Source organism: Ornithodoros turicata, chromosome 2 (genome assembly GCF_037126465.1).
Source record: "Ornithodoros turicata isolate Travis chromosome 2, ASM3712646v1, whole genome shotgun sequence".
NCBI classification, from domain to species: Eukaryota; Metazoa; Arthropoda; class Arachnida; order Ixodida; family Argasidae; genus Ornithodoros; species Ornithodoros turicata.
The window spans coordinates 76,281,698-76,304,869 of NC_088202.1; the positions used below are offsets into that span (position 1 = coordinate 76,281,698).

General features: G+C 45.5%; 1 long non-coding RNA gene across 1 annotated transcript; it reads left to right on the plus strand.

The window, feature by feature from the left end:
• The first annotated feature begins 12,172 nt into the window (after nt 1-12,172).
• On the plus strand, nt 12,173-15,537 carry LOC135383730 (uncharacterized). Its single transcript, XR_010420031.1, has 3 exons — nt 12,173-12,280; nt 12,386-12,555; nt 14,363-15,537. It is a non-coding gene; the product is annotated as an uncharacterized LOC135383730 (long non-coding RNA).
• Nucleotides 15,538-23,172: the final 7,635 nt, after the last annotated feature.

The following is a 23,172-nucleotide window of genomic DNA, read 5'->3' on the forward strand; positions in this document are numbered from 1 at the left end:
TCATCCAGGGCACGAAGCGCTGCTTGTCCTTCCTGAGTTGCCTAGCCCCAGACGCTTCTCTATGACAATTCAGTGCAATCTTTAGAGATTGCAAAAGGTGAAGAAGCCACATGGTAAGAGTATGCGCTCCGCGAATCTATAAGAATCTTTCGTGCGTTCCCCTCATATTTAGCGTTCCAGGGTGAGGCACGTGGAGTAAAGCTGTCCACTTCATTTGCTAGAAGGTGCGTGTAATCAGAGGACTCAACGGTCATGGCGTACCCATTCGGCTACGACACTGCTGCGCTGACTCCCTTCCTGCCAAGCACCTTTTAACGGGTTGCCTCATACATTTTCATTAGACATGCTGCAACGCATTTATTTATTAGATAGCAAGAGTCGTTGGCTCGATAGTTGTTATTGTCTCAAAGTAAGATTAATTGCTGTGAGGTGTCAACGATGATTAAGCAGCCAATTTGAGCGGGAGCCCATTCGTGTAATCGAGGGAATGCACTCATATCACGTGGGTTCAACATACAAGAGGCGGAACAAACCCCGCCGTTAATGGACAATGTGTGATTGCCCACTGCCAATAACATGCCACCGCTATTCAACGCCCCTCCCGTATTCAAAGAAAGAATGTTTCGTAAGCGCAAACGCATTGCGATGTCCTTTATTTTGTTTGCGTATCCATACTTGATTGGCGTTCTTCTTTTCGTTGATCCTTCGTTTTATTTGAATCGACGATACAATGAGAATGATTGCTTGCGCGTGGTGTTGAATGAATGAACTCAAGATGCAGCTGGAGGTAAAGCCGTTCCAGCGGAGTCGGCTTGGCCCTAGGAAAGGCGTTGATGTGTGATCTCTTTTATACCATGCAATCTCAGAAATATCAACACACCAAGGTCGCCAATGCAGTCAACTTTTAGCAGTACTTCCGCTGACATCGACGTGCATCTGCTGCTCACATCGCTACTGTCTTAGTTCTCGTTGAATGGTTATACCGGGTGTTTCATGAAAATTCACCAGCCGAATAATTCGGAAACGGCAGACACTGATAAAGCGCAGAAGAACAGTGCAGTTTTCAGTAAACATCCTAGAGACATCAGCCAAGGGCTGACCAGTGGATGGATTATTTGCATACGCTCATTAATTAAATAAAGATCCTAACTTCTAAGTTGTACTTCGAAGCTTTTTCGGGCCACGTGGCGTAGCAGTCGGGCCCTTATGCGCAAAATAACCCCCTCCCCGAACCAAAAACAACCCCCCCCCCAAAAAAAAATACAGACGCGTCCACACTTAGTGATTTTTTCGAGCAGTAACTGCATTTGGTTTACATATTTGCTCAACAGGGTAACGCAACAGTGGGCTCTTTCGCTTATTTATCCGGCAGTCAATTGCGTGTTCATCCGCATTGTTCGCAGGGTGACGGAAGGTAAGGAACAGCCGGCCGGAATATCAAGTTAATACACGCGATGAGGTTGGTCGCAGTTGTGAGGACCTGCTGCTCCGCATTCATTTGGCGTGACTGCACACAGTAGCGACTGCAACACATACATCACTGGGACACCGATGACGTCACAGTCAAAATGTCACAAAGAGTTGCAGTCGAAGACCAGAAACCCCGCCCATGTCCGTCAGGAATCGTGTTAGGGCGCCTGTGGAAAAACTTTGGGAAGCTGGATTGTTCCAGGGCCTTAAAAGAACTACCAGGTTTTATGGGCCGGTAGTGATCTTGCGCGAAGCTAACCGTAAACAGGATCTCGGCCGTTCATATGCAGCAGAGCGCAGTAGAATGTGCTCCGCGTGTCCGCTATGTGTCACAGGTGGAACGATTCGGGGTGCAACATTTCCTCATTCTGCACACACTATGAGGGGTGTGGGCAACATTCAGGTGGAGTAGATGCATTAAAGACGCTTGCAGTCTACTTACGCCAAGAGGAATGGAGAAATCAATATTTGGGTAAACATATCAAAGGTATGAAATGGGGGAGTTGGTGATGATCTATCGCAAACACTGCAGCACAGAAACGCAGGACACGAGCGTTACAACACAAAGACACCACATCTGCAGACTCACAACTGGTAATTCTAATCTTGAAACACTTATTTATACACAATCACACAACAATGCAGCCACGCACCATGATGACTCGTGATAACATTCCCCACAACCAAGTTTTACGTAAGAGTAGGAGGAGGGAACAAAACTGAATATGGGGGAAGGACTCGTGCCACACATGTAATTCCACTATTAGATAATCTTTTTTCGCAATCTGCAAAAGCAAGGGAAGGAGCACTAATGCATTGCTCAGCATGCGTGTCAATATATCAATCATTTTCATATTATGGGAAACTCGATGGATGCAGGGTATATATATAGGCCTGGCATGTAGTGCACCCCTGGGGACTCCTAGTATGGGGCGCGTCAGGTTTCTTTTGTAGTGCCTCGGCTACGTCCGCTACGCACTCCTCGGGGAAATCGGCGCATCTGAACCTGTGTACTTGAGTTGTCAAACTGTCACAAGCCATGTGCAAACAGGCCGCAGTAAAAAAAGTTGAGATGAAAGACACTTTCGCATGAATGACATCATTTGCAAGCTTCTTCAGGTCAGACGAGCCGCAAAGGCTGATGATGGAAGCACGAGCTTTTTTGACCTCTTCAACAGCTGCTTCAACGAAGTTCTTATCCCGAGCGTGTAGCGCTTTCCGCTCAAAATCTTGTCTAGGGAGTGCAAATAAGTGTTTCAAGATTAAAATTACCAGTTGTGAGTCTGCGGATGTGGTGTTTTGGTGCTGTAATCACTAGTCCTGCGTTTCTTTGCTACCGTATTTGCGATAGGGTCAATTGCTCTCAAGTAGCGACTCATGACTCTGAAGGACTCATCCACAACAAACTGTTGTAGGAGAAGGTTGGCATTTGTGCAAGTATTGCGTACGTCGTTGTTATGGCAGCATCAGCAGCAGAATGTGCTGCCTCGTTACCTGCCATGCCACGATGTCCAGGAACACACTGAAAGATGGCATTATGTCCAGCCAACACTACACAATGATGAATGGCTCTAGCAGCTTGGAGAAAAATACAGTTTGGAGATCGCGGCCCAAGACCAGAAATGCTTTGAAGTGGAGCCTTCGAATGAGACAAGGAACTCCACCTCTGTGGAGGGCAAGACTCCAGGTGTTCTATCGCCTTGACAATGGCGTGTATCTTCGCTGCTGTGGACGATGCACGGTGAGAGTGCTTAAACGCATTGGCGGTTCTATCCTGTGGGACGTAGAAGTCTGACGATTACAACAACCCGCCATTGTTGTAACTACCCTGAAGCGGGTGCTTTTGGCAACACCGCCATCTTGTCCTGGTCGCACGTCATAGAAAACATCATTTTGATGTCATGTGACTTTGTTTACATGTCGTTTTGCCGCTTACCGACATATTTCGGTCGTCATAAAGCAAAGAGATGAACGTATTTTGCCAGCGTAAACTATGCGGTGCTTGTTCCGCAACAGGTTAGCCCAATGAAAAAATGGCTAGGAAGCAAGCGAGTTGGTGAAGGTGCTTCCCTAGTCTCGGGGTTTTACATTACGCATGTTAGCCCATTTTTACTTAGTCGAAGTACATCGTATCGGCTCAGTGGGTCTCAACGCGCGATCGTCATCACCTCTTTGGAAATCGTAAACTGTACGAGGTCTTACGTGCAAAACTACGCGTTTTACTGCCAGATTATCGGATAAAAATGATTACCGTGAACGAAAGACATCCAAAACGTCGCGCAGAAACAACAACCGCATTGTCTGCAAAAGGTTTAGCCGCCGATCACAGGTGCCGCCATCTTTAAGGTCACGTGTGCCTTGACGTTTTCTGTGACGTGCGATCAGGACCTGTCCAGGATGCATTGCGTTCGCCAAGCACGCTTTCGTCTACGGAGCAATACAATGGATGCCACCCCTGTGCGTCCGTGTATAACATATCTTTCGCGAAGCACAGAGCGCACTAAGGTGCTGCGAAGTTAACTGTCGTACCACTGCGCAGTACATTCGCATTATTTTTTCGTAAGGTCGGGGATGTAGTAGTAGATGGTAGGCATACCGCAAATCCGCAGCTTTGACCCAAGCGGTTCCATGATATCGCTCGAGGAAAACGAACCGGAAGGTGGCACATAGCAACCGCGCACGACGTCAGGCCGTAGTGATGTGCGAGGAAGCGTGCAGGAAGGGAAAAGCCGGAAGAGATAATTAGTAAAGAGTTAGCGTAGTCAGCTGGTCGTTTTGCGCATGGTTGTGTTTCATTGTGGGTTCAGCCAAGAAACGAACGAAGAGCGAGCGGTAGGACAAATGAAACGTGACGCACGTTGAATAGAACAGCATGTGTCACTCTTTCTGATAGAACTTTTTCTGCACTACAACGACCAGCTGAATTCGCTATTAGAGAATCGTAAGCGCCATCCGATTCCAATTTCGTATCGCTGTCACTCAATCAGATATCAGCATCGTGACGTCAACCACTCCAAAGGGATCAGGCGATTGGCATATCATGTTTGCGGAAACGTGATTGCGAAACATCTACGTTCTCCTATCACTCGCTATTTAATTATTTTCCTTTACCCCACTGGTATTCAACGCTCGCACCTGTCGTTGAGCAGGCGTGATGATATGCTTTTATCACAATGATGACGAATGCACAGCAATACAGCGGTATCGGGGTCATACCACAGCAGCTAAGTGGGACAGTTGATAACTGGTATGAGGCTCCGTGAACACACTGCATCCCTAAAGGAATACAGTCGGCAATCCAAAATATTATCAGTTTAAGACATCTAATGAATGTAGATGCATCAATTTGCCGAACCGCACAAAAGGTTTTGACGCATGCAGTACGCAAACACACCGGACTAGAGGACGAGAAGGACGGACCTGTGACGGCATAACGCCGTCAGTCGAGGTCAGCGCCTGTCTTTTTCTTTTTCTCTGTGAGGACTTCCTGCTTTTGTAGTCGGTAAACCTGTTCCTTACGGGGAGATTAGGACTTGAAAGGGTGATCGTGGGTATGGAGGAGTTCATTGTTCCGTGGGAGTTTCCCTGTTAGAGCAATGCTTCTTCAGGGCACTGAACAGCTGACTAGCAGACGATCCTCTGAACGAATCAGCGAGGGCGGACGGTGTAGCGTCAGCGCAACGTCACACGCTGGTGCTGCTCTCCATCACCATTGCGCACGGTCGCTTTTTGCGGCGTACTTTAAATCCAATTTCTGCGATAATTATGACTTTCTGGGGTGAATTACTTCTCATGGTGCATTTTACGGCCTATTTAACGGTTTTATAGAAAGGAAACGGGGGTGTTAAAAATTACTTATGTGCTACTTTAGAAGGCACTCCGTCTGGTCTTCTCTCTGTCCACTGTAATAAGCTGCGTTTACATGAAGGCCACAAACACGTATCGTATCGACTTATCGCAACAGATCTTCTCCCACAGGGCCACGTCAACCAATCGAGCGGCCAGGATAAGTGCGAGGAGGTGCGATAACTCAATACGACGCGCTTCTGTAGCATATTCATGTAACCGCGGCTGTTGATGTGGTTGTGCTCCGATGCCGAAGGACACTGTTGTTGCTATCTTTTAAGGAAGAGGTTGAGAGGGAGATAATGAAAGCCTTCATTATCGAACACCTTTGTAGTGACAAATTGCATGAGCTGTGCCTCCGTTCGCCTGCGTCCGGGAGAATGCAGAATTGTTGGAGCGGTTTACCACATGTGTGATCTGTTTGGTGCATTGCGTGTAAATAAATCTTACAGCGAATTCAGCTAGTCGTTTTCGTGTATCGCAGTGTAGTGTACCAGTGTGATTTCAGTCTACAAACGAACGAAGAGTGAACAGAAGGACGAATGAAACGCGACGCACGTTGTTTGGGCCTGTTTCGCGACGTTTTCTGGGCACTCCGAACCGTATTTTGCAGCGCCATTTGTGGTCGTGTAGCCGGAGGTTTTTTTCCGTACATAGACACGTATCGCCTACACTGCGGCTCTGAAATCGTGGCGCAAGGATTTCCACAAAAGAGATGACGTTCCCGGTACGGTGGTAAGGCAGGGAACACGCCGGGTACGACCCTTTAGTAAGGACGCTCTACACTAGAGGAGGACAGTTGGCGCTGCGGTCGCCCGACGAAACTTTAGCGCAACGAAGCGGCCGTGTGACATGCACGCTCGAGCCAGAGCAACTTTTTCTGCACTACAACGACCAGCTGAATTTCAGCGTGTCCCTGTCTATTTCTGTCCGTCATGTCTTATACCATGGCCACACGGGACCAGCCACATAGGAGGCGTACGCATTTTTTTGTGACAATTATGCGGAACCTAATTGTAACAAAAAGGGCATACGCCACCTGTTTTCAACAAATCAGAGGAGCGAACGATGTCATTCGAGATGATGGTTGGTTATAGGATGTGAAGTAAGCGTCATTCCGTTTAATTCAGGGTGTTAGTTTCTGCCAGGGGTGGGCAGTAATACTCATATTTTGTATTATAATACAGATACAAAATACTTGCCAGGAATCAGTATTATAATATTAATACATAAGTTTGATTTTGAAGTATTGGAGTTTTGGAGTTGGCAGTTCTGACTGGGTCGGGACTAACATCTCCATATTTTTCTTTCTTTTCCAATTCCAATTCTAAAGTATTATAATACAGAACACTAATTACTTCTGTGTATTATGCCAATATACTAGTAATACTTTACCCCAGAAACTCAAGTCTCTAACGCGAAAACTCTAGACGCGGATTATCAAGAAAGAATAGGCAGAAGAATACACAACTGCACAACAATGTGTGACAACAGCTGTGCCGTGACAACAGCAAAGCATCTACAAAGTTGCTCGTTTTGCTCGTTTCGTTCTGTTACTCGCTTCGTAACAGAAAGGCGTACATCTCCTGTCTCAACAAATCAATGGAGAGAACGATGTGATTCGAGATGATGGTTGGTTAGGAGGTGAAGTTACTGTCATTCCGTTTAATGCATTAAGTTTGCCGTGTGGCTGGGGTACAACAGACAGTCTTCTAGTATGGTTGTGTTTGCTTTATGATTTCCTCCTGGGACGTCCTAAATTCAGGGGGACCCGAGACCCAAACCGGCGCCCCCTTCCACTCCCACCCCCACCAATTCATGCTCGGGTTCCAAAAAGGCAAAGGAAAAGGGTTTATATGACATTTTCGTCCCATGCGGTACGTGAGATGACTTTTGCGCTTCACTTCCATGGGAATTTTGCGCCCCATTCACAAATGCAGCATAGAGGAATTGTTTCAGGAAATGGGTGTGCAGATTGACACCACTTTGGTAAAATCAGATCAGGTTCGGAAGTTGCATTATGAGGAACCCCTGATTTTTTGTAACGTGCCTTAAGTGCAAAATTCGTTGGGGTTCCTTATCTCATTAAACTTACCTTTAGATAATTTTTCTACACGTCATGTGAAGATGACTACGAATTATCTATTTTGCTAAAGTCAAAACGTGACTTGTCAACTGAGTTCCGTTATATGTACATTCAGTACAAGGTGTTCTGCAGTTTAGTAATACTCATATTTCATATATGCCTTTTCTCTGCATGATCCTTCGGAGATATTTTGCTCCACTGAAGAAGAGACTTGTGAACTCGATTTTGACTTTCAGTGCAAAGTGTATTGCATCTTGAATTTTTAATATTACTCCTATTTAATATGTTACAATTCATTCTTTGAATGGTCTTTCCATGTGTCATATGAAGATGATAAAGAATTTTACAGTATATTTTTCGAGTATTTTGCGTAGAATACTATGTAGTATGAACCGTTGATAATAAAGTAACGCTGTGTTTGCAAAGAAAAGCTTCATATTTTCGTTTAGCATTTCCTGCGTTTTATTGGGCAAGGTGTCCTTGAGAACGTGTCACAACCTTTTAGTTAATGAAATACTTTACATAGCGGCATGCAGTGAACGATATTTAGTTCCGTGAGGTTTTTGGAAACTCGTGATATGCGTTTAATTTGTTTTCAGTGGTTCCATTCTTACTCGTTTTTTTTTTTTTGCAACTGAGCTCCACAATTTTTTTTAGTATTGTGATTTTTTTTTTTTCCAAAAAGTTGCGCGTGTCGAGCTTACTCTGCTTCAGGTACAGGCAAATCGGTATCCGCGAGCGCATAGTTATGATTACCCAATACTGTTAGGACACATTTCTCTGTGGTGTGCTTCTTTTATTAGGAGTTCGTGCAATGTTCTCAGGGACGCCTCACCCCGCCTTCCTGTGTAGATGGCTTCACTGAATAACTTTAAGATAAAGGTTACAAACCTAGCAACGCAGTGGGTGGGTATGGGTTATACTTTAACCTCTGTGTAAGAGTTACATGGGCAGCAACGTGGAAAGTGACTACAGGTTATGCTTTAACCTGTGTACAAGGGTTATTTAGAGTATAGGTAACATAGTTACCTCTAGAAATAGAGGTAAAAAGTTTGCAAGTTTTTTACTTCTATTTATGGGTTACGGACTTTAGTTGGTGCACAATAATACATCAACGACGGCCAACGTCAACTATTCACCAACTAAGTAAACACATTGTTCCTCACCTTGAGGTGACGTTTCAAATTTGAATTGGAGTGTCGCGACGCGCTGATAAATTTGGAGCACATTCGACAGTCTTGCGCCGTTATTTTTCGGCTCAGTTTGGACGACAAAAAATTGGCCCTTCAAACTCGTGCGACTACCTACACGACTGACTGGATGCATACGCACTATTGCAGACGACAAAAGTATCGTAAATGGAATGGCTAATACTTAGGAACGCTGACAGGAGGAATCTATGAGGGCCTCCAGTAACACCTGGCCCTAAGGTAATTCTTTTTCGGGGAATTTGTGGTAGGCGCATAGTTGGTCATTCTTAGTGACCAGACGTTTCTGGTACAAAGGAAAATTACCGATAAAGTGCACTCGTGACACTTGGTAGGCAAGTCTTCTGAACAGTTATTACGCCTTTTATAAGATTATAATACATAATGCAAATACTCAAACGTATTGCAGGAATAGTATTATAATACGAAGTATTATTAGTATTGCCCATCCTTCTGGTTTATACGCTGGCATATCATGGCTGTATCGGGGTCAACCACATCGCAAGTTTCCAAACGTGGAGTGTAGAGGCAGAGTGAACATAGATGAATGAGCCCTACTATCGTCTCAACGTTTAAATTGTGTGTGGGAGGCTGAAGATGACAACTTTTAGCATATGGAGTGCTCGATCATCTCTAGCAACTAACAAGCGTGGATTTAAGAAAAAACAGAATGCTGCTACCACGATACGTATGTTACATACATTATTCTCTAATTCGCGACAAAACAGAGAAATGAACTCAAAGACTAGGAAAATTATTGGTTTCGTTTGGCGCATGGAAATTAAAATGGCGAGTGTGGAGCCGTGTACTGGACTTCAATTCGAGACGAAATGAAGTAAAGTCGCAAAGAATGAACAATGAAAACACACACACACACAAGAAACGGCAGATGGTCACGTGTCACATACGCCACACGGAGTCACACTAAAGCCACAGTCACAGTGCATCCACCAGCTTGGTATCTGTAAAAAATTGCACAATTACGCCTACCAACTCCTTTAAGCGAAGAGCCGTAGGACGAGAACCGCCGATATTTTTTTTATGTAAATACCTCAAAGAGCCCTTAGGGCGATACAAGAGGGGGATACGTACGATATATGCAACATTAGTACATCAAACAGCACAAACACTGCACAGAATAGTTAAGGTAATAAAAAAATTCACACACATACAAGACATGAGATAATGCTTCCCCACTAAATGTGTAGATATGATGCCAAGTTTCTACGGAAAGTTTGATGGTTAGGCGTGGTGACTAAGGACTGAGGAAGGTCATTCCAATTGGCAATCGTATATGGAAAAAAAGAATACAAAAAGTGGGAAGTGTGACAAGTGATTGGTTCTACCTTACACGGATGGTCTAATCGGCCTGAGATGTAAGGTGCGGCTGTGATGAAAGATGGCCGTATAGATGTGCTGGAATAAAATTTGTGAAAAAGGGAAAGACGGAAGAAAGTTCTGCGAGTCACGAGAGGCGGAAGGTCCAAGACTTAAAGGATGAGATGCTAGAAGGATAGGAATAGTCTGAAAGGATGAAACGAGTGGCGCGGTTTTGAACTGACTCAAGAAGGCTGATGAGGTTAGCATGGTGCGGATCCCAGACGCTTGACGCATATTCAAGCCTGGGCCTAAGTAGTGTTAGGTAGGTCAAGCGCCTGACATTCGAGGGTGCGCAACGAAGGTTACGGCGTATGTAGCCGAGTTTCTGATTGGCATCACGCACAACACAACTGATGTGATCCGACCAGGAGAGATTTGAGGAGAGATGGACTCCTAAGTATTTATACGAAGACGACTGTGGTATAGGAGAACGGCCAACGTGGTACTGGTAAGGGAGCGGTGACCTGGAGCGAGAAAACTGAACATAGGAACATTTAGAAGAATTGAGAGCAAGAAGCCATGTGGAGCACCATGAGAAAATTGAGTTTAGGTTTTGCTGAAGGCATAATTGGTCAGAAGAGGATGTTACGAAACGATAGACAACACAGTCGTCGGCAAAAAGCCTGACACAGGATGACAGTCTACCTGGCAGGTCGTTAATATAGATGAGGAATAATAGTGGGCCAAGGACGGAACCCTGTGGGACACCGGAGGAAACAGGAAGGAAAGGAGAAAGACAATCATTTACAAGGGTTGCCTGTGAACGATAACTCTGAAACCAGCGTAGTACAGTAGGGTGGATATTATGCGATGAGAGTTCGCGTATTAGCATAATATGAGAAACGGAATCAAATGCTTTCTTAAAATAAAGAAAGACTGCATCCGTTTGAATACCACGATCCATGTGAGAATCAACATCAAAGACAGATGAAGACAGCTGTGTTTCACAGGAGTAATCCTTGCGAAATCCATGTTGGTGTTCGTGAAAAAAATCATTAGATTCGAGTTGAGAAGAGACAGCTGAATAGATTATGTGCTCTAGGATTTTACAGCATATGCTAGTTAACGATATGGGGCGATAATTCAAAGGAGACGTCTTATCGCCATGTTTATGAACAGGAATGACCTTCCCCAGACGCCAGTCGTGAGGCACATACCCGTGATCGAGTGACTGAGTGAAGATGTCACGCAGGTACAAGGATGACGCCTCTTTTGTATTTTTAAGGATCTTGGAGTTAACGCAATCCATCCCACATGAAGACGAGAGTTTTAGGTTATCAATGGTATTTATGATTCCTGCTCGAGATATTGTAAGCTTACTCCTGGGTGTTAGGATGCCTATGGGGGCCATATAGTCAGGTATGACAGAATCAGTATCATTAGTGAAGACGTTAGCAAAAGCTTTATTGAACTTGGCAGCACACTCTTGTGCAAGTAACTTTGGAACCGCTTGAATCCAGAACGTGTAGCTGCTCGGGTTGTGATGGGTTAATAGCCTTCCAAAATTTTCGAGGGTTAGAAGAAAGCAAGTTGGGGAGGTGGGTGGTGTAAAAGGCACGTTTGGCCTTGCGTAGGGCGCTTAAATACTGTCGGGATCACTCTTGATACCTTAAATGAGCGGATTCAGTGCCAGTACGCCTTGCCAATCGATACACTGTTTCGATATTTCACTGTTACAAATATCTGGGGATAACCAAGTTTCGGTGAGAGCCATAAGATCGCAAGAAGAGTCGTAAACAAGATTACATATGTCATAATGTTCATTTACAATGCTCCGAACATTGGCGGAGATTATTGATATTGTCCGTGGCAGTTCGCAGATATGAGTGTCATATGTAGCGGCAGCGGCTAGATATGGTTGGATTTCGTGGACATTGTCAGTAGCATGGTCAAACATATAGCATTTATCTCTAATGTGCAATTTATCAAAGCGGAGCCTGAACGGAACGCCCAGTGAACGTCCGTATTCAATGAGTTTACTTCTGGCACGTCGTGTAGCGGGGGAATAATCCTGAGAAACAGACATATTTGTTCCACGGAGAGCACTGCTTTTAGAAAGAACGTTATCTTTGACTTTCGTAGAGAGAAACCTGATGATAATAGGGCGATTTTTACCTGGCACGTATTTCCCGAGACGGTGAGCACGCTTGATATCACTCGGTGCAACTTCTACGTTAAGACAGGTAGAAAAGGAAGATGTAGCAACCTGCTCAGACTCCGCCCATGTTTCAGTCAGGGAATCGTTTAACCCAAAGAACAAGAGATTGCTGCGACGTGAGCGATCTTCAAGGTCAGTAAGGCGTGAAGAAACTGCATTAACTGATCCCGATAGCGTAGCAACTGAGGTGGTCCCAACCAACTTAAGGGTGGTCATGTCGAATGACAATTCACGCAGGTTAACTAGTCCGTTTTCAATGGCAGTGACTTTGTCCCTAAGGGACTGAAGGCATAGTTCAACGACCTTCTGGCTATCCTGCATCTTACGCAATTCTCGAAGAAGAGTATCTTGACCCTGCTGCAAAGATGCCAAAGCTGCTGGGACGTCATCCAGAGACCTAGTTGTAGGTGGGCCGGGATTTAATTCTATATCGCCGGACAACACCGACTGTTCCTCTGGGCCCAGAAGGTGGACAGTCTCTGTTTGAAATATCGGCGGCTTTAGTCCTGAGGCTCTTCCCTTAACATTTGGTCACCGGTTCGCTCGATCTTGTACTTTAAATGGCGATTGTTCGTTATATTATAACTCGCTTAGCAAAACGTGCTCCGTACTTGTCAACAATACCAACCGAAGCATTGGCTATACGGCACGTCTTCGTAATAGTGTGCATATTACCTTCGCATTATTTTCTCATTGCGCCGTTCGCGTGGGAAAATTCTGAGGAATGTGCGTTTCTGTTCTGGGGGGCTTTCCGGGAATGCGGGTTACTATATTGGATTCCTTCATGCTCTCAAGCGTCAGCCTTCGTTCATGCCATACATACGAACAGGAGGAAGGCGTATTCGATCTATAACCGTGCGTGTTCTAGTATGTGTCTTACGCGGGCTTCCACATATCTCTGTTACCTGAGGAATTCTCATATTCATGTCGCTATAGACCGCGACAGAGAATGCGATACTTGCCCTTGTAGGGGCTGTGACACCTTGATACGTGCCGTTCATTAGAGCATGCGCGCGAGAGTATTCGGGAAAAAGAGGTATTTTTGTGCTTGTCGTACTTGGCTAGCTATACACATCTGAACACATGTACGCGTCAAGAGCCGCGTGTACATGAATACGACACAAGCGTATCGTATCCAGTTGTCGGATCGAATCCGCTCATGTAAGCGGGTCAATTCGCTAGGAGAGCGTATCGAATTCAATCCGCGAAACAGAGGTGGACCGAGACGGTGGATGCGCATTCAGATTGTGCATGTAAACAGACGATTCGCATCGAGGGAAGAATAGAGGATTATGGGAAGCGGCGTTCGGCTGCGGGTTAGTTGCGTCGTCTGCTACTCCTAGTCGGGATGACAAAATGGTGATATTCCCAGCCACGCTCCGTTCTGGATATGTAGGTTAGTCTACACTGACAGAAGCAGCAGGGCTTGCAGCCGTAGAGCAGATTTCATTCTGAAATACGCTTTAAAATGAGCCGTAGATGCTACGTTTGCTATGTTTTGACGTTCGGAGCGAAGGTAGCCGGACACCGCGGAAACGGCAGTATTTTCGGAAGTGCGCCTCTAACTTTCCGATATGACACAGCGTGGCGCAACCTCCGGTCTGAACTCTATGTGCATCCATGTAAACGGTTTCGCATCCTGTTCTCTCCGGTTTCAAACTCGATTCGCTACGCTTGTGTCGTACGTATGTTAACGCGGCTAAGTTCTCATGTGCTTCGGCCATTCCCATTAGTTGTCGTAAGCACGTGACACCTCGCGCTGCCTCTGGTGGAGTCACCGCCACTGACGGTAGAGCCGAATCAGTTTCCATATTTACGGTGCGGTGGATTTGAGGAACATAGACACAGAACCATGAGGACAAAATCATTTTGTAGCTTTGTTCCTCGAACTCAAGGAAATTCTTGTTACAGCTAATTGCGCAAACAATTGCCCGTGCTATTGCTTGAAAAATGAACAAAGGTGCACAGCTGACCCCAGCGGTTCCTTCCCGCTTTTAGGTACTTACGGACTATGGGTAACAACGAAATACTCAAAATGGGTGATGATTCCGTAGTTTGAGTTGGGACCTAGCTTATTACATTTGGAGGTACCGTTTGCTCCCTGACGTCGTTGAAATCAATATGTGGTTCACTACAGAGCCGCTAGGGTGCGACGCGGTGAAAAAGGTCCCGCTATGAACCCGCAAATGATTGCAGCTCATCTGGAACCTGCAGCATTCGCCGGAAGCTCCCATATACGCAGTGGGCCAGGGAAAATGACGGGCGCCCAAACCACGTGATCTCCAGGAGCCACTCACAGCGGTCAAGATCAGCAGCGCGAGAAAAAAAGCGTGGGTCAAGTCACTGATCTCTATAGTAATAGGCTGGATAGCGGATTGAGGGTGCAACCATACGGTCACCGGCCGCCATCTTGCGAAGCTCAAAACATTGCCGTCCGGGACTCAGCTGCATATTCTGCATGCGCCTTTGCGTAGCATTTTTGTGGTGTCATGCCCGCCTGCTGTGGTTATGGGTGTACTGTCGGTACTGGCAAGGCACCGGGCACGACATTTGACAAGTAAGTGACTTAGTTTTACAAATAAATGTGATTTATTAGTCCACGAGCGGGGCGACAAAACGTTGCTGTTGACCCATGTGCGCGGCACTTTGTGACTCGTATCTCAAGATCTAAACGTTAAACTTTAAGCAGTACGTTATCTAGATAGTGTCATTGTGATGGTCCAGACTTCCTGCAGTTCACGGATATGGTCTCGGCAGTCGGCACGCAGCAGGCGTTGAAGTGCGCTTGTCAGGTGTGGTATTTACGGCTCAGTTTGTTGGTCACGGTATCGACGATCGCTTGCTTGGATCAGCCTTGTCACCCCTGCCGTAATTGATGGCATAAATTGTTCAATGCAGGTTTCCTCACAGCCGCCCAGAAGATTTAAAAAAGTGTGTGGTGAATGTCAGGCGAAAGGACTGGACGCCGTCGAGGACATCACTGGTCTTCAGCAAACATTTTAAAAACAGGTGCTTCGACAGAACGGGCAAAACCGTTCGACTGAGGCCTGACGCTGTGCCCAACAAGTTCGACTTCCCAGAACACCTCCAGAAAGTAATAATGCATGCGTCATATGTAGAGGCCGGATTTAGATCTGGTTGAACACACATTCATGAAAAATTCATTAATCTTGCTCAAAATATGCACCTCGAGAAATTCACTTGCTAGAAATATGATTGCTAATATTCACTCTAGAAAAACATGCAACAAATTCACTGGGGCAAAAGTATCTTATTTTATGCAGTGTACATAAAGCATGCAGAGTTCAAAGCATAGATCGAGAAGTGACCCATCAAAAGGAACTCGTTACGAAGTTGTCGTGTGAAAAATGTAACTAAGTTAATAACGAAGTTATTCATCCCGAAACGTAACCCACAGTTACGGAGTTACTGAAAAATAAGAACGAGTTACTCCCAAGTTACTTCGGACACAAAATAGCACTACACAGGTGCAGCGCGTGTGAGCAGTTGAGTTCGACCCTGAGTTGCCCGCGTTGACTTTTCGTTTATGTTCAACAATTCGAACGCTTTGCATCTTATTCCCTGTGGGCACACAGTGGTTCACCTTCATTTCAATAGCAGCAGTTCTTACTTCCTGAACAGAATACTGTCATTGACTGGACATCACGTTTTATGACATAAAATGCCATGGAAGAACCGGAGAGAAAGCAATAAAATAAGTGGACGTGAGTGAAAAGCGAATTAAAAGTATCTTGGAACGTGGCTTAAGTTACTTTGGCAAAGTTACCTGAAAAAGAAACGAGTTCCTCTGAAAGTTACCATGGCGCAAAAGTAGCGAGCTAAGTTAAAAAAAAAAAAAATTAGTTACGGTAACGAGTTACCTAGAACTCTGGTTGAAAGTGTGTATTTGCATGAAAATGTAGCCTCTATGAATCACGTTCTCTAGTTAAGAGCTTCAAGCGATGGTTGATGATTGGAATCAGTACTGCACGAGGTACTGCACCTTAAAGCTGCAGCTAGTCCAATATGTGAAAACACTCCTGAATTATGCATTCATATGCAGTTAAAAGCCACTCCATATTGGATAGGACAATACTAAGATGGGCAAAAGCATATAAACAAAAGAGTATGAAAATTTTGCCTAATGTACAAACTCGTATTAGTGGGACATAGAAACAAACCAGCGACATGTCTCTTTGGTGTGTTCCAGCATGTTTACTCTACTTACAGACAATAAATAATTTTTCAACCTCGAATGTCTACTCTTTATTATCTCTGCTTAAGTTTGTGACAACATACGTTTGAATGCAGCCCAAATGAAAACAATGTGATCCGTCTGATCAAAGAAGTTTCCCAGTGCTACAGCGGTATCGAACTGTACCACCTTGCCAAGGAATATACGGAAAAGGTGACAGCCAGGCCTCATCTGCGAAATAAATTGTCAAGGTTGATCATATACAACAACCAGTAATGCACTCTGCCCACTTACCTGGTCGACTGCTTCAAACTTGCCTTTGCAACTGGACTTGTGATACTTCGGTGTTGGAGCTTTCACCACAAGACCTTGCTACTTAGCCTTTTTATGACATATTCACTCTACTCCTAGTCATTTTGAATTGTCTTTGCCGTCACTTACCTTCCTAGTGCAAATTTTTTCTAGTCGATATCTTTTCACTGTCATATAGCCTTTATATCACATGCTTAATCTCGTCCTAGGCCTTTGGAAGTGCTGTACTCCCGTTCGGCCCGTCACACCAAGTCATATCTAAACTTCCTGTGCAAAGCATAATGTTGATGGCAAAGTATTCATAGGCATATTAAGGTAGTTTCATATACAAACGTGCCAAACATTGCTGAATGCCACGACTCAATTCTGAGAATACTGCTCCCTAGCGTTCTATGCCTTCAAGCCGATAGGAAATGGGAGAAAACAAGTGACACGCGCACACGATGACGGATCACAAAGGAAACGTAACACAACATATACAACACCACACGGAACCACCAAATCACATAACAGAAGTTCAAAGCACACAATTGGAACGCCACGAGCATCACACGAGTACAAAATAGACAGGAAATAACATATACGTGACAGGATTTCACACAAAAAATGTAAGGAACCTAATACGAGGAATTTCTGCAGCGATCCGTGGCAAAATTTTAGCAAAGCAGCAAGGGAAGCGCTCACAAACAGCAAAATATGTCGCAGCTTACATGCATTCCTATGGGCTGTAATCGCTCTTTTGAGCACCGCAATATGGCGGCCGGTTGTCGTACCCTTCCCCGCGATACCCTCACCCATCCGCTATCCAGGCTTCCAAATACATGGAGGAAGGAAACACAGGAGCGGCCCTTCCAATTTTTTGCCATTGGGACGGGCGTGCCAACTTCGCACTGCATGCTGGGATGCTCCTGTCTACCATGTGACCGCTCACGTGACCCCAAGAACACGCGCAGGCCAGCTCCCAAAGCAGACGACGGGGTGTCGTGGTTGTCTTGCAGTCCAGATATCTCCATTGTGATGAACGCCGCGCGTCCATCATCTATATTTGTGTGTGTTCGGAGGTTTACTCTTGGTTTACCCTTTTACTACAGGACCGGTCAGGTTCTGCAGGACAACCACGCAGGACTAGAAACATCATTCGCGGTAGCGATGTTTGTGTGACGACGTGGCCGCGTGTTGTGTGTTGCTGAAGTGGTAAAGCATGTCAGTAATCAAATTTGTACAACGATGGAGGAAATCAATTGAATCTGCAGCTGTAGCACAGCGCCAGCTTGCAAAGGAAGGGTTCAAGATGACTCTCTCACAGACAGGGGTACGCCTGTACGCCGAAACAGCCGGTCAAGTACGTGCTTGCAGGAGACGTTATTCCCGTGACAGAGCTGCTTTCTGTTGAACGACAGCCGCAACCGCGGTACGCACACGTTAACAAAACGTTGTTTCCGCAGTTGTGCTCACATTTTAAGAGTAAATGACTTTGGAAAAGCGTAAAAGCACAAAAAGCAGCGAGAGCAACAAAGCGTTGCCAAACCGAAACTTCAGAGAGGATCACGTGGTGGACAGGAAGTAATGGCGGTTTTGACAGGAGCGACCGCCAGAGGGGTCCCACGGAAATCTGCTCGAAACGGCCGCTCCTGTGTTTCCTTCCTCCATGTCCAAATAGAAATCAGTGGGTCAAGTGCGCATGCGCAGACCGACCGCCTTTCTCAACCTCCTTTCCCTTCTCTCCTCGGGTTTTTCGTCTTCTCTTCTCGTCCCCCCTCCCCCCAGTCTCAGCTCCGTCTGTTTTTCTTCCGCGCCTGCTGTAGAGTAACGTACGTGTTGCTCCAAAGCAGGGAAACAAAAAGCGATGGCGGTTGATAAAGCAAGTTTATTTGTCCTCGCGAGCTGTTCAGAGAAAGTTACACTGCATATCTTTTCACGTCTTGTAACATTCTTCACTGGAGCTTTAGGTGCTTCGACGCCGAAGAGCAGTCCAGAGCCAATTGCAGTTCGCACACCCAGTATGTAAAGGTGCACAGTTTTCGAATACAGCTGGGCCAGATGTGTCGTTGTTGCAGATGGCTGCGGGAGCGCTAAAAAATAAAATTATTGATTATGCGTAACTCTGAACGAAAATCACTGTTATAAATAGGCAATCGATGTTGATTTCGTATCTGAACACCAAAACACACTTGTCACAAACGTTCGTAGATCACAGTGTATGAACGGCTGCGCCATGCATACAGGGCATAAGCACACATATAATTTAATTAGCGGCATATCCGAAACGCACAAGTTACGGCAACGTTGCACTATGAAATGCCTCTAACGTTCAGAGTGACTCGTAAATGTTGCACGTAATACACTTCACAAGAAAAACCTGCATTGCTTCCTTCGGTAACAAGAAGTAACCAAACTTGTCTTACAATTGACCTGCGGGACGTCGGAAGAAGTGCGACTTCCTCACGATTTCTGCGCCCTTTGGAGGTGCAGGGATCCCCTCTCATGTTAGTTTTTCCGCTGTTGTGATGGTCAGCTGGATTTGCCATTCCGTTTTCACATTAGCTGTTCTCCACAATCTAAATCTAAAACATTCAAAACCCTCTAAACTACCCGCTAGCGCCTGCGAGCACAACGGTGGTAGTCCGAGAGAACAGGCGTGGCCGGACAGACATGATGCTCCGTCGTTTTTCTTTCTCTTCCGTTCGACCGACCGTTCGGATCCTCGCGCCTCAATCAAATGACTCTCGCCCAATCAGCGCGCAGGAATACTGACGCCAGTTCTCGGAGACCAACGAGCATCCAAATATTTACACCAGGGTGTCGGAGCGAACCGAAAACCGGAACCGAAAACCGAAAAAAACCGCTATTTTGGTGCGAACCGGAACGGAATCGAAACCGTATACGTTTTTTTCGCTCAGGAGGGAATCCGAAAAATATATTTAACGGTTTTCGGTCCAAGAAAAAACTTAGCCGGTTTGGACTACGGATAGGCGAATGAAACAGACGTCGTGTGCACTGAAGTCATGTCATGGATACTATACGAGGGTTATGGTTACTGTGGAATGTATGTTGGTATACTATGACCCTTAGGCTCCCTTTGTAATGGTTTATCGTGCGCGCACGCACACTGGCTAAGAGGTACATGTGACTCTCTAGCAATGTGCCGTAGAGTTCGTTTTAATTTGATCCACCCAAACTCTCCTCAACTAAACAGCGACCTAAGGGGGCTGCATAACGGCTTGTTTATCGGTAATGTCGCGCAACGCGTTCCTTGTTTGAGAGCAGCTAAGTTGAATACATTTACGTATATGCGAGGGCAAGCCCGTGCGAAGTGGCAACTCTTTTGTGGACAGGACGCGAAGCAAATAAAACGGAGCCGTCGAGCGGTGAGTGAAGGTGTTCCTCGATTTGAGTCGTACTCGTGCGGTGGTGCTTGCTGGCTAGACAGTAGCAACAGACATTCGAATGGGACGCGATCGCTCCAATCCAGCAAGAAAGTATTTTACGTATGACATCACGACATACAAGTCCGTTTGTAGCATGTGCTTCAAGAAAGGAGAAAGCCCATCTGAACAGACAGTAACCTACAGGAACCAGGAGATACCAATTTCACAGCTGTTTATTAATATTAAATACCATGTATGCAGAATAAACGGGTTTACATTTTGTAACATGGATTTTTTTTTTGTGGGGATGAATATTTCCAGCAGAAGCGGAACCGGTTAAAAACCGGTATGAACCGTTATTTTTTTTGCTCCGGAGCAGAACCGGTACCGGATCGTTTATGATGTAACCGGAACGAAAACCGGAACGAAAAACGTTTCGGTTCGACACCCTGACACATATATCACGCTGCCAATTAGGGATATTTAGATCAGCTGCGCCAGTGGCGACGATGTTTTGGAAGCGGTGCGTTTCGCTTTAGAGCCGGCGGTTGCCTGCAGACCTAAATATTCAGACAAAAAGTGCAACGCGATTTCCAGATAATCAGTTTTGAGAAAGCTTAGGACTGTTTTTCACTTTATTTCCAAGTTTTCCCATTTAGTACGCGAGGACGTTCAATCACAACTCGCAGACGACTGGGGTTCGTCTTGATGGACACGACCGCTGAAAGCACGTTCGTGATTAGCAACGGCCGTTGAAAACACGATTCTCATTGGCTGACTCTTAATTGTTACGTCATAGTGACAAGTAGGCGGGTTTTGTCTATCTAGGTGGTGTTGGCTGGTGTCTCTCTGTCTGTCTCTATCGTGCGTCTATAGTAGACACACCAGAGTACGAAGGGCAGAGTATACTCGGTGTTGCGTTGGCGTCGTGGTGCAGTAGACATAGCGTCGAATTTCCCGTCTGCCCAGCTACTTGAGTTCATATAAAAATGGCTGTTGAGATGCTGTTGAAAACCTATTGGAATTACTCAACGGACCCTCTTGATTTTCTATTGAAAAATTACAAACTCTTTATTGACAAAGCTGCTGGTTATTTTAATTAGCCAAAGTTATTGACAGCTATTGAAAAATGGCAACCGCGTAGCGTCTGAAATTTTGTTGAGCCCCTGTCGTGTGTGAATGTGTTGCGTTTGTCACATTTACAAAATACAATGTATGCTGCTGTGGACGTGGTTTCGTTGACTTCCTGAAGACAAATTATTTAAAATGCTAATAAGGTTACCAAACACGAAACATGCAAAATGTGTACATTTTATTTACAATTAAGTCATACAAAAATCATACAAATAGTGTGTACAAATACCTTACACACTGCTGGATACACATTGCTAAATTGAGATAATGTACAGTGTTACCTAAGATTGCAGAATAAATATGCAAAGTGGTCTGAGGTGAATCATCACAAAGTATGGTTGATGAGGGTCTTCCACGATAATGTGCTCAGTGTTCGCCACGACACCGCAGGTGAAGCAGAGGCTTGTGTCACAGTATGTGGTCACACATTTGAATTGAAACAAAAACCGCCTCGCCTCTTCGCGGTAGGCGAGGAGGAAAACAAAGACTGACAGGTGCGCGCGCAGGTGGTGAAAGGGAAAGTGGCGCGAGAGAGCGGCAGCTGCGTGCCGAGCAGGTAAATGCAAAGGAAGCACACATTAGAGAGTTTTAGCACATCGGAATCATTCCAGGCAAACAGAAAGGAAGCTTCCGAAGGAAGTCTCTAGGAAGGAAGGAAAGCTTCAAACCCAAGCGGCATACCGAGATTGGGCCAAGCTTGGCAAGAGCTTAGCTGGTCAACCTTCCGTGTTTGCCAAGTGCTTGGACAGCGCGCTCGCTTCTTTGTATGGATCATGGAGGAAGGAAAGAGAGGAGGAGCCCTATTGCTCTGAGAAGTGAAGCCGATATTGGGGGCCACTCCAGTGGCATCACCGCTCGCCTTACGGTTTCGGTTACATACATCTCTACGGGAGCCCCCAACGCATAGTTTCGGAATACTTGGAGAGGCGCGGTGGTAGCGCGCCCAAGTGGCCCCCATAGTGCCGTGTGCAAAGCGACCTCATTGGACTATTCAGGTAATGTAAACCTCTGCCGGCTCCAAAGACGCTACAGCTCACCTCCTATCCCCACGTCACTTGCCCCACGCTTCTCTCTTCTGTTGAAGAGCCGTTGGGGCGCCTCCTTTATTTCTTTCCTCCGTGGTATGGATCTGCGCCCTGTCCGACGGCTTGCCAACCATTGGCCAGCATGAGTATTGCCAAACTGACGCGAAGCATTGCCAACCAACCTATTACCAATCAATGGGCAACCAACATGTTGCCAATCATTGGCCAATTAACCTATTGCTAATTATTGTCCAACTTCTTGCCTAAAGTGTACTTTTGACCTTTTCATATACTAGCATGCACAGTAGACTGTGTTACATTTGCGACATATTTTTTACGTACATATTTTCAATTCCACACAGGAACAGGCGAATATTGTATGTACCTGGCAAATATGCTAAGGCAGAGGACCACAATTAGGATGATGTTGTGTCGTGTGTGCTCGTCTTTTCAGCGCTTTTTGTCGTCAATGAAATGTACCAACAAGCCCAAATGGATCTTTTAGTGCACGGTTAGAACCATAACGTGTTGAACGACGAGCTACAGGCAACATGTGGGACATGGTTTGAGTCGTATACACGTGGTATAATCACATGGTTTCACATTATTTGCTAGGCACACTGCAAAAGTAAACCTCACATATTACCATTTTCTATTTCTCGTCTTATGATACCGTGCACATACCCAGCTGAGCACCAAGGGGACGGAGACGATGACGACGGAGACGATGAGCTAAACGCACTACAGCTGAAACGCACGAAAATATATATACGAAAATGAACAACTTTACAAGTATGCTAAGAAGAAAAGACCAGTAACAACACAAGCTCTGGGCAGAATGGCGGCGTTCACTTGCAAACCAATTTTTCGCAAATTGGTTACAATAAGCTTAACCCCAAAACTAACGGGCATTAACAACGAACTTCATTATTTTTTTGTAGGCGACGTTTCTTTTTCACTGCAGATAATTACGTGCCACCACAGCCGACC